Here is a 12,310-nt window from a genome sequence, read left to right on the forward strand (position 1 = left end):
CCGGACTCACACTAATGTAGAACTAATGAACAAAAGTAAGAACTTTGAATAACATAGAAAATAAGAGTGTATTGCTTTGATATGCATGTTACAATGTTTCCTATAAATAGTAAGCCTTCCCCTTTATATAGTAGGGGAGTTTTACCCTAAGTACAATTCTAAAAAAGGTAAAAATCTTCTGTTTCGCCGATCACTGATTTTCTGCCGATACGAGCTGAGATTTACGCCGTGATATCTGATTAGGCACGTACATCACAGCCCTTTGTTAGTTGTGTGCAGATGATTGGCAATGCTCTCTGAAGTCTCAATTCTCAAATCATACCTCGAAGATATGGCCCTGATATCCCCGATACGAGGGGTTTTTCGCTCTGACTCTGATACATTATGGTCACGTTCCTACTTCGTTTGGCTCACCGGGAGTCAAGTCATACAGCAGGCTCGATTATACCCATATACACTCGAAGAAAGCGAAAAAGAAACGCCCAGCATGGATGTATGCATTGGGTCGGGCGTGCAAAGGAGATCCCGATTTCGATTCCGACCCCGGCTAGATGAATCAGTGAAGTTTCCTTTACCTCTTGATTTTTATTTGTGTGTCATGGGGACATGCCATAATTTAAAATTTGGGGTACGGAATATAAATATGTATATGTATGTTTGTAATCGTTTCTTTTGATTGAAAAAAAAATTGACTTTTCTAGATGATGGATTTCCTCGGCTGTCTTCTTGAGGGATAAAAGTTGAAGAAAACTTTTGTAGCCGTTTATTTTGTTTTGTTTGCTTAGGTAGTATAACAATCACCCCTTGGTTTTGCTTCGTGCCGCCGTTCTTTCTAAGAATTTTGCTTGAACCGGGTGTAGTTAGTGTTTTTATTAGGAATAGTGAAATCTTGTGCTATGTATTAAATGGAGATGACTTTCCTTGACATTGTTGTGACTTGAGAGCAGTGAGTACCTTAGTTGTGATGCCTAGGCTCAGTTCTTAACTCATGGATATGTACCTTAAATTGTCTGATTGTAACTTTTCTTAACTGCTTTGACTAGGGAGTCGGGATAGATCCGATCCTAAGTGAGTTATGTGCCAATGTGTGTGCGAGATTTTGTGATATTCTATTCATGTCGGTTAATGTCTAGAACTTTCCCCGTGTGTTTGTAAAGTGAAATAATAGTCTTGTTCAGTTTAGGAAGTGATATAGGCATTTCTTTGTTGAGTCAATTATATGCTTTTACCCACCTAATTAATGGATATCTTAGTTAGCATGTTGAGCCTGTATTCCTATTTCTTTGGCAACACTACAAGCTTGATCCCTTTGTTTGAATTGTCTATCTGTTTGAACCTTGTATCTCTCTTGAGCTCTTGATTTTGTGATGAGCTTGTAAAAGCTAAGTGAGGTATGGTCGGGTTTTGAGTAGAACTATAGAAAAAGGAGAAAGGTGCATTGTTTGAAAAAACTGTGAGAGCTACTTGTAGAGAATTAAAAGAAAGAATTTGATTGGAAAAAAAAAATTAGAACTTAGAAAAGAAAAAAAAATGGATTCCATGCTAGTGGTAGTTCTCATCTTGTTTGTGCTTAAAAATATTGAGAGCCTGAGGCTAGTATGTATGAAGGTTGGGGCTTGGTTCAAAACAAGTATGGGATTAAAAGTGTTCAGAGAGGTGTAGTCACTATTATCCAAATTGTATCCTACCTGTCCTGCAACCTATATATTACAACCTATTAAAGTCCTACTTGATCCTTGACTGAATGAGCTAAATTAGTAGAGTATTATACTACGGGCAAGCATATGGTACGTCTTCTGTGGCGCATGAATTTTATTTCTGAGAGTGAGTGAATTCTTTCTATCTTGAGTTTCTAGTTGTTCTTGAACGTTATTGTATGTGGAACTACTCTCTATTGTTTGTGTGAGGGCACATGACTTGCGAAGGTAAGGTAAAGTCTTTGACATCTATGTTGGAGTAAGTGAGCGGATTTTTGAAAAATGCGTGATGTTTTTGAGACGAGTCTTGAGGCTAGGATGTTATGATATGGTGCTTAGTCTATTTTAAATATTCTTTGCATGATGCATTAGGGAGGTTGTTTGATGAGAAGGTCGTTTCTATGTGAAGTGTAGTTTAATTAGTTGAGGACGAGCAATGGTTTAAGTGTTGGGTGTTGATGGTAGGCTAGAATAACGTGTTTTAGCTGCATTTTGCACTCTAATTACTACACTTTGAGCGTGTTTGAGCTTAAACGATGGTGATTTGCACTTATTACGTATTTTATGCTTTGTAAGAGATGATTCTGAGTTAAGAAGATGATCTGGAGCTAAATCGAATAATTTGGAGCTTTAAAGCTGAGTAAAAGCCCAAGGAATTAAACTGGGATCGCGTCCGGGGCTCGTGGACCGGCGTTGCATACAAAAGTTGGAAGAAAGATCAAGGGCTAGAGCAAAATGTACTAGTGCGTCGCATAAGGCGTGGCATTAAGCGTCACATTAGTACAAAATCTCGTCAAACGTTTGAGAAGTTCAGAGACTTGGAGTTTTTGGGTCTGACAGAGAAATACACTAATGCTAGGCATAGAGCGTGGCACAGTGCGTGGCATCAGTACAAAATTTTATCAGAAAAGCAAAGTTCAAAGAGTTTGCAACCGAGAAAATTGCACTAATGCTACGCACCCTGCATAGCACTGTGTGACGCATGAAGTGTAAAAAGTTTGTAGGTTCTCCACTTCGGCTCAAAGAGGGTAATTTTGTCCGGGTTCGTTCCTACATGGTATAAATACATTGAAAACATGTTTTTGAAAGGACTTTTGACCTTGGAAGCTTTGGTAGAGCATTGGAGACTACAAGACACGTGATTTCATCATCTCTCCATCAATTCAATACGGGAGTTTGAATTGTAAAGTTAGATTAATGCTCTCTTATTCTTTAACTCTTTTTGTGATGACTTCCTCCATAATTATGGAATAGTTTACCTTAGGGTTTGACGTGATTTGGTGATTTGGTTATTGTTTATGGATTTGATTACTGCTTAATTGCTTGAATTTATTGGAAAAGCTTTAACTCTAGTTGTGATTTTATTCATTATCTTGTTTAATCGAAAGAGGAGCATAATATTGAATATTGTTGCAATACATGCCTCAATTTATTTTGGTACTTCTTTAAAGTAATCGGAAGAGTTCTGTGGTCTACCTCTTAAAATAAGATTGAGAAATATTTGAGAGAAGTTTTTCTTAGACCATTCTTACCAATATATTCTTGTAAGTTTCACCGCACTTCACATTAGTTTATTTGAAAGATTTAGATTTAATCGAGAGAGGAGTCTGAATCGAAAGCATAAGCTAATCACCTATTAAATTCATGAGAATCGATAAAATCCCAAGAGTGAAATATAACTATATCATATCCAGGATCAAAACATTGCACTTATCATGTCAAAACCCTTGTTCCTCACATTGATAAGAAACCGACCTTGCTAATCTCTGGTTTGTTGAAGTCAATCGTCAATTACTTTACTTTAGTAGTTAATCGTAGTTTATAACCATTACAAATCATGTTTTAATCATCCTGAATAACGTTAAGCTAGAAATTACTTGAGCATTATTTAAATCCAATCCCTGTGGAGATGATAATTAAACTATACTATCTTTGGCTAGCGAATATCAATTTCATGTTGTGTTTTGCACTCGTCAGAGCCCTATACATGTCCTTCTTCAGGACCTGCTCTTTGCGCTCAAACTCGAGTTGGATGACTTCCATACGAGACTGAAGGAAGCTTTCGTGGTGGAGCGCCGAAGCCTGAAAAACACAACGATAAGATCGTTAGAACATGCCGAAACTAAGCAAGATTCGCAAAGGGTACAAAGAGTAGACATCGTACCCGGTTCAGTGTCTATTGCGCCTCATTGAAGAGGCTCAATGTGCCTATTTTGTTCATCTTCGTTGGTTCTCCTCGATCATCAGGCAACAAATATAGCTTGCCACACCCACCGGAGCGGACAACACCCAGGCATCCACCGGGATAGTAAGCATGACCGTTATTTTACGGTCGGGATCCACACTTGGGGCAGGGAACTGCCTCACTAGCTTCGGGCTCGAGCTTGGCTCGCCCGCTCCTGATGGAACGTCCTTTTTTGGGACCTCCATTGACCAAGCCAGGAATAATCCTCCAATGCGCTCATGTCCATGTCGTCAAAAAACATGTTGAGGGCATCATATGCGCCCCATGTCATCTCATTTTATTTCTATTTATTGACTTGAGGCTCGTCGAACATAGACTCTATATGAGACGACATTTCCATGATGTCAATGACACTGGCTACTTCCTTCGAGGCAATGGCGGCTTCTCGGGAGGCTGTGGCCTATGATTCTCCTTCTCTGATTGCCGCCTGTTTTCCTTCGTCGATGGTCGATTCGTGAGCGACGAACTCTAGGTCATAGTCCTCAGGGTAATCCCTGAGCCGAAAGAGGGAGTCGAGGTCTGGTACCCTAGCTTAGTATAATTTTTATTGCTTTTCTGGACCCGGACTGCTACCCTCTTCTTCTTGACCTCAACGTCCGGGGAGCCAGAGGATTTCCTCCTTTTCTTCTTTTTCTCCTCCTTTGCAGCTACTTCGAGGCTCGAACTGTCCCGAAGCGGAGGGTTCGACAAGCGAGGACGGGGCCTCGTCCTCATCCAATGGTCGAAGCTTATGATCTTGGAAGAACCTGTGAAAGGAAAAAAGACTTAGCAGAAATAAAAGTTAAGTATGGGAATGGAATTACTTGGGAGGAAGACTCACCATGGGAACGGGCCTCCCACTTGCCCTTCAAAATCTTGCGCCATTCGCGCTCGAAGTAAGACATTTGTTTACAGATCCCCTCGATCCACTCCTTGAAGTGGGGGACTGCATTGGAAACTTGGGCGACCACTGCACAATGGTAGACACAACCAATTAGAAAGAGAATAAAAGAAGTACCAAGTAATCGGGACGGAGAAATCTTACGGAATGGGTTCTACTTTTTAGGGAAAGGTAGGAATTCGGGGGAATAAGGTCTTCGGTTTTCACCCAAACGAATCTCCCCTGCCAACCTCGATCTCGATCTTCATCGTTTATTGAGAATAAAGCTCTGCTGGCTCAACAAACGAGCTTGATCAACCCCCCTCGGAAGACTCAGGGACTGTAGAGATGAAGCAAGTGGTCGAGGGTGAACCTTGGTACTTCGGTATTGTTGACTAAGTGGCGGAGGAGGATTACGATCCTCCGAAAGGACGGGTGAATCTGCTCGAGGCAGACCTCGTACCTTTTGCAGAAGCCGAGAATTATTGGATCTACCGAGGCGAGCGTGAAGGGGGTAAGTGTTAACACTTAGATACCCCTCCACTTGAGTGGTGATGTATTCATTGGGCCCGGGGACGACCACTTCTTTGCCTTCCCAATTGTAGTCTACCCGAATTGTGGGGAGAGTGTCCTCAGTAACGGAGCATATATACCTCCATGCTCCCTTGCCTCGGTCATGTTGATTGGAAGCCTTCTCGACTTTGAAGTCATTTTCAATAGAACAACCCCCGGGAACGAAGCTCTTCAAAGGAGGCTCGGGGCCACCTCAGGAACGGTCACCTCAACATCCGTGGCCGAGTTGGAAGTTAAAGAGGCAGTCTGTTGAGGCACTGATTTGGAAGTTTTTGCCATCGGATTCTAGAAAAGATGAAGATTTGAAGGAAAATATGAAGGTTTAAAGGTGAGCATGAAGATTTGAAGATGGGGATGAAGGTATGAAGGTTTGACTTGAGGATTTAAAGAAGGAGTATAAAGATATGAAGATATAGAAATCAATGTATGAAGATTTGAAGGGGTTAGAGTTAAGTGAAGAATTCGAGGGTAAATTAAGGAGCTCTGGAATCGAAAAGTAAGAAAGTGAAAAAGCAGTCGGAGCTTTTATAGAGGAAGGGTAATCAATGCATGACATTTCGCATTGGAGAACAGTCAACCGGCGGCTGACATGTGTCCGAAATCAGAACAATACGACTGATGGGACGTTTCGCTGACCCGTCGACTCGGTTGTGGCGTACGGAAGAAGGAACCGGGGTTAATTTATCGCTTTCCGTCGCTTCAATAAATATACTCTCCGAAAAATGTGGGTACTATCTGTGTACGAGTAAAATCAGGGGCTTTTTCCTGATTCTCCGATGAGAGAACGAAGAGGAAGCACGGCTAGACGTGATTATAATCGAGGCCATGAGCCTCTCGTATCGAGATCCGGGAGGAATGAACGATGTGTCTGAGATCGGACACGGTAAAACGACGTACCCGGACCAAGTATAGCTTCCAGATCTCGGGAGGCGCGGTGAACGGTTATGCATGACGGGTAGGAGGCCATAATATTCGCCATCAATCGGATATTACTGCGCGAATCCCGTTTAGTATCAACTGTACATTAATATTTGCCAGAAAAAGAAGATTTTTACCTTTTTTAGACTTGTACTAAGACTGGAATTCTTCCACTATATAAAGGGGAAGGTTTTCTTTATTCTGACACATTGTAACACGCAACTCAAAGCAATAAAAATTTACTTTTGTTTTCTAGCTATTGTTCAAGGCATTATTCATTTGTTCTTTCCTTCACTCGCGACCGAGCTTGTACCGAGGGTCCAATCGAGGACGAGTTTCACTGTTCAATCTAAGATCAGGCTTGGTCAGTACATATCGATTGGTTTGATCATTTATTTTGTCTTTAATTCATTTATCTTTTATTCTTAATTATTCGTATTGAATTAAACTATGTATCCCTTTAAACCGCGTACAAATTTAATTATTACTTATATTTGGGACAAACAAAACTTATTTTAGAAGCTTGGCTAAACGGGCTATAAATCAACGGGAAAAGTGCAGTAGATGCATCACAGTTGTACATGCGCTTTGTACCCTCTTTGTTTCAATACTATGAAAGATCTCATGTTATCTCTACTTAGTTATCATCTACATTTGAACAAAGACTCCGTTCATTGTTTTTAAAAAAAAAACGATGCAGAGACAATAGGAATGATATTGCTCCCCAATAAAGATTTTCTTTGCCAGATGCGTTTTATTTGGGTTTTGGCAAAGCATAGGGAGGCAGAAAGCAGGAACGTCTGTCCAATGTCTGCAGAGGCCGACATAGCATTTTGGCTATAAATTCACTTGCATCTAGAACTGTCGATACGGAGTACAGATATAAGTATACCACCTTATAGCAATAAGGGTTGTCAGTTGATACCCTTTCGCGCGAAATTACACTGTATAGATAAGTAATATTTTTTATATGTATATATATTATATGTTGAAATCCCCTTGATTTTTTTATATGTTTACTTTTACATATTTTCACATATTTTAATAAAAATCGTGATCTCGCCATTGTAAGCTTGTAAACCTAGTAAAATTTCAGTAAATAATAGATTTTAACCCATGATTCTAACGATACAATAAGTTTAAGGTAAAGTTGAACATCGAGTTTAAATTTTGCATTTCTTCAATCATTCCTACATTGGGCAAATTCAAATTTTAGCAATGCTTTCTGGGCCTGCATGTCCCCAGATAGGGTTTAGGAATACCCCCACTGTCGCTTTTTAACTATAGGCATGTGCTTCTTTTGGTCGTTTTGATCTAAGTCTAAAATAGTACCTGCAAATGCTAAGTATTGTCCCCTAAAAAATTATAGGTATCCCCCGGAACCGGTAGCGGAGCCACTTTATTCCAAAGAGTGTCAACTAATGCCCTGTCGTCCGTAAAATCACACTTTGTTGTCATGTGATCAGGAGATCACGAGTTCAAGTCGGGGAAATAATTTCGTGCAAAAATACATAATAAGGTTGCGTACAATAGACCATTGTGGTCCGACCCTTTTTCGGATCCTGCGCATAGAAAGAACTTAGTGCACTAGGTTTTCCTTTATATGTTATTATATGTTGACTCCCCTTGATTTCTTTGTATATTTACTTCTTTATTTTTTGACATTCTTAAATAAAACACCGTATGAAATGATATAAATGTACCCAAATTGACTCGAACATAACTATTATTATGACAAAAAAGTATGTATACTCCCGTTTACGGATTTTCGAATTAGGCATTGGTTTTTAGGTGTCTGCATATTGATAAACATTAGTATTAAATTTGGTTTAGTAAAAGTAGGTACAAGGCCTCACAACCCTTGAAACATAGACCAGTCCACGACTTTCTTTTTTCAGTTAATGATCATTTAGGTGGTCCATACGGCATTGAGAAAGCAAGGCACGAAAATTAATATTTACTTATTATTGTTATTATATAGTGTTATTTTTGTTGTTATTAGGAGTCTTAGTATTGTAGTAATTGTAATTGATATTATTGTTTAATTTTTAATAATTCTTTACTTGAATAAGTAGCAAAACATGGAAGAAGAACGAAGCAGCAGGCATCGGTCCGTAGAACCTATATAAAGGAGATGATTGAATTATTTTTTATTCCTTTTTTATTAATTAGGGATTTCGAGTTCACGCTAGGAGTATGAAGTCGCTTTTATTATAAATGGCTTTAATATTTTCTGGTGAATACAAATATTGGACACTAAGTGAAAATCAAAGAAAGATTATTCTCCCACTTTATTAAATGTGCGCGCATGTACTACCTTGTTTATTGGTAACAAATCATGGGAAAATCGTTACAGAAACTTTTATCACCTTCTTTTAAGCAAAACATATAAACAAGTTTGTTTGTCTTTTTTTCTTGGTAGGAAAGATTCGCTATTTTTCCCAAAGATATTATTAAATATTATTACATTTCGTGGAAGTTGACATCAAATTGAGAGATTGAAATAAAAAGATAAATGCCTAGTAATTAGTAAAGGAGGTATATGAAGATAAGTTCAAGTTAAAGGTTCTGATCATTATAATATACAAACAGTAAAGGTGCAAAGTTAAAATGTAAAACACTCCAAAAAAAAAAAATCCTTGAGAATGCGAATAAAATACAGAGTTAAAATGTAAAACCGGATTAGTCGGTGCCCCCGACTAATCCGATTTCGTGCTGTTTAAGGCCTAATAAAAAAGAAAGAAACACTCTGTATTATGAATTTTAACTAGAATCCGGGACTTCTAGTTAAAGGTGGAGATCGAAATCATATCCATCATATTGCTTTTTACTCTGTTTGTCCTATAAAGAATGACACTAAAAGATCTGGACATGCATATAGAAAGCAGCAGATGCAAGTGTAACTATTTATTTTCGACTCAAACTGTATATATATTGGTGAATTTTTATTTAAAGATGTATTTATACTAAATCGAGATGCATTATCACAAACAAGTGGTAATTGCAATACTATTTCTTAACCGTTGACTTGACATTCTGATTTAGTCTTTGAGAGAGAGTCGAATTGTTCTTTGTTTGACTGTGCTTTTTCTAAGAATTTCTTAAAAAGATTTTTAACGACAAAAATTATACTTATGTATTATATATAATACTGACATATAATACTATTCCCTCCGTCTCAAATTATTTATCATTTTAGAAGTTCAAGACTAAATTAATTATCGTTTTCCTATTCTACCCTTAATATTAATTGTTCTTGAATAATATAAATACCTTAATTATAAATAAATATTAAATTAAGAAAAATTATAATTTAATATTTAAATAAGGATAAAACATTTAAAAATCTCTAATACTTAATATTTTTTTAAGAGGCAAAAAAAAAAAAATGCGACATAAAATTTGAGACAGGTACTTGGAACGTATCATTCTTGAGGTGATAAACAGTACTATATAGAAAAGTTTGGTCATATCTTATGTAATAACGTAGGCGTCCCCACCAGTATTGTTTTTACCGGACGATTTGCCACACCCAAATGTACAGACAAATATAGGCACGTACTCATTCACGGCCGTTTGAAAACATCTACTCCCTTAATCCCATTTTATGTGATATAATTCTGAATATTAAGTTAACTATCTAATTTTTGGTGTGATTCAAACTTAAAATGTTTAATTATTTTAAATAAATATTACATATTTAGAAACTACATAAAAAATATTATAAGTCACAAATATTAATAATTTAAAATATTTAATAAATATATTAAAAATCACGAATAAAAAAAACTCTTTTTGGCACAATCACATAAAGTGGTATAGAGATATCATATTTAAGATTACAAATTTTTAAAAGGGCACAATACAAAATTGGTTGGTCGGCTGAAACTAATTCCATTTGCTAGCCAAAATGTGTATATATATATATATATATATATATATATATATATATATATATATATATATATATATATATATATATATATATAATTTACCGATTATTATTTTTGAGAGCGGCTAAAAATATATATTTCTCATTTCATCTTCTTATAATTATATTAATATTTACTATGTTTATTTAAATTTTGAGACAAATTATATCACATAAATTGAAAAGGAATGAGTATTCAAGAATTTTCATTCCCTTTCAATATTCATAATATGGTTGTTTAACGGGCGGACTGGGACGGGCTGGACACAAAAAATATCAGCTCGTCCGTTTAACGTTGCGGGCTGAGTTAGCGGACTGTTAGCGGGTTGTACTTTTTTGAGTTTTTTTTGTTCGTCCGGGTTCGGGCTTAGCGGGTTGTTAGCGGGCCGTGAAATTTTTTTTTTTTTAAGTAAATTTTATTTTTCTTATTCAATGTTATTGATACTTAAGTGTTTGAAAACTTTTAAGGCTTAGAATTAAACTTTGAAGTTTAAAATTTTAAATTTGAAATTTGAATTTTATAATTTTAAAATTAAAATTTGAAAGTAAGTGGTTACAAAAAATTATTTAATAAGACCAATAGGCAATATATAAGGATCAAGCTCCAAAGACTTTCATTTGATATTTTTATTGAATAATATATAATACTTCAAATTAAGTTGCAAGTTCTTTTTTGATTTTGTTATTTTTGAACTTGCAAATTAAAAGTTTACAACAATTATAAATTAAAAAAATAGTGCATCACATGTTTTGCATCATTTTTGTAAGTTCATCCATGTCAACATGAGGTTCTTGGTTTCTGCCATTGGTTGAATCAGAACCATAAACCATTATATCTACAATTTCTTGGTCTTCCGCTTCATCTACCTCGTCATGCCCTTGATTTCGTCGTTATGATCTTATCAAATCTCTGAAGCACACTAGAATTTCCAAAGCGTTGCTACCCAATGAATGACGGGTATCTCTTAGTTGCTGCCTTGCTTGGCTAAATGCGCTCTCTGATGCGACTGTTGAAATCGGCACATTTAGCACGTCTCGAGCCATGGCCGAAAGAACAGGAAATTGATTTGAGTTGCTCTTCCACCAACCAGTGGTAGAAATTCCTTTGTGCGGGACTCTGCTGACTTTTGCAAGTAGAATTGAAGTCCATCAATATTCCTGCTACTGGTTTGTTGATGCTCCCCTATTGTAGACCAAATCAAATAATCTCCAACACCATCATTATCATCCAAAGCACTGGTCTCAGATGTTGAAACTTAACTTGAAGGAATATTTGCATCTACAGCAGAAGAAGCGTCAACAATGTTAGCATAATAATTATATAATGTTTCTAAATGTTTGTGTAGATCAGAAATACAAGTGTCAATATCAGGAGTTTCAGTTGGTCCAATATCCATATAAGAATATAAAGCAGTGATTAATTGGCGACAAATGGCCATTTTGATAGAAGGGTTTAAAATAGCACCAATTAGGTAAATAGGGAGAATTGGGTAAAAATATTTTTTAAACTTATCTAGCATAGATTCAACAATAGAAGTATATCCTTCTTTATTCTTCAAATTATGTAGTAAAGGAGAAATTTCAGCAATATGAACTAAACCATTTGTAATAGTAGGATAATAAGCTCCAGAAAACTCAAGTGCCACATAAATGTTTTGTAAATTTTTTACAACATCTTCAATCACATCCCAAGTTCTAGATATTAACAAACGGCTAGGATCGGTACAATGAGAATTAGCAACTTCAGTTATATGCATTCTATATTTATAACAACATTTTAAGAATAAATAAGTATAATTTCACCTAGTTACTATTTCTCCAGGCATGAGTCTTGGTTTTAGTCCATAGTACACATTTTTCTTTAAATGCATTTAATCTGGCACTTCTATTATTTTCTTGAATTACACCAACAACTCTTCTAACTAAAGTGATATCATCTCTAAATAATTCAAGGCCACTCTTCACAATCAAATTATAAATATGACATGCACATCTAACATGAAAAATTTCAGGAAGTGGTGGGTGTAGATGCAATTTTAATATTGTAATATCAGCATTGTTGTTAGAAGCATTATCAAATGACACAC

Source organism: Nicotiana tabacum, chromosome 12 (genome assembly GCF_000715075.1).
Source record: "Nicotiana tabacum cultivar K326 chromosome 12, ASM71507v2, whole genome shotgun sequence".
Taxonomy (NCBI): domain Eukaryota; kingdom Viridiplantae; phylum Streptophyta; class Magnoliopsida; order Solanales; family Solanaceae; genus Nicotiana; species Nicotiana tabacum.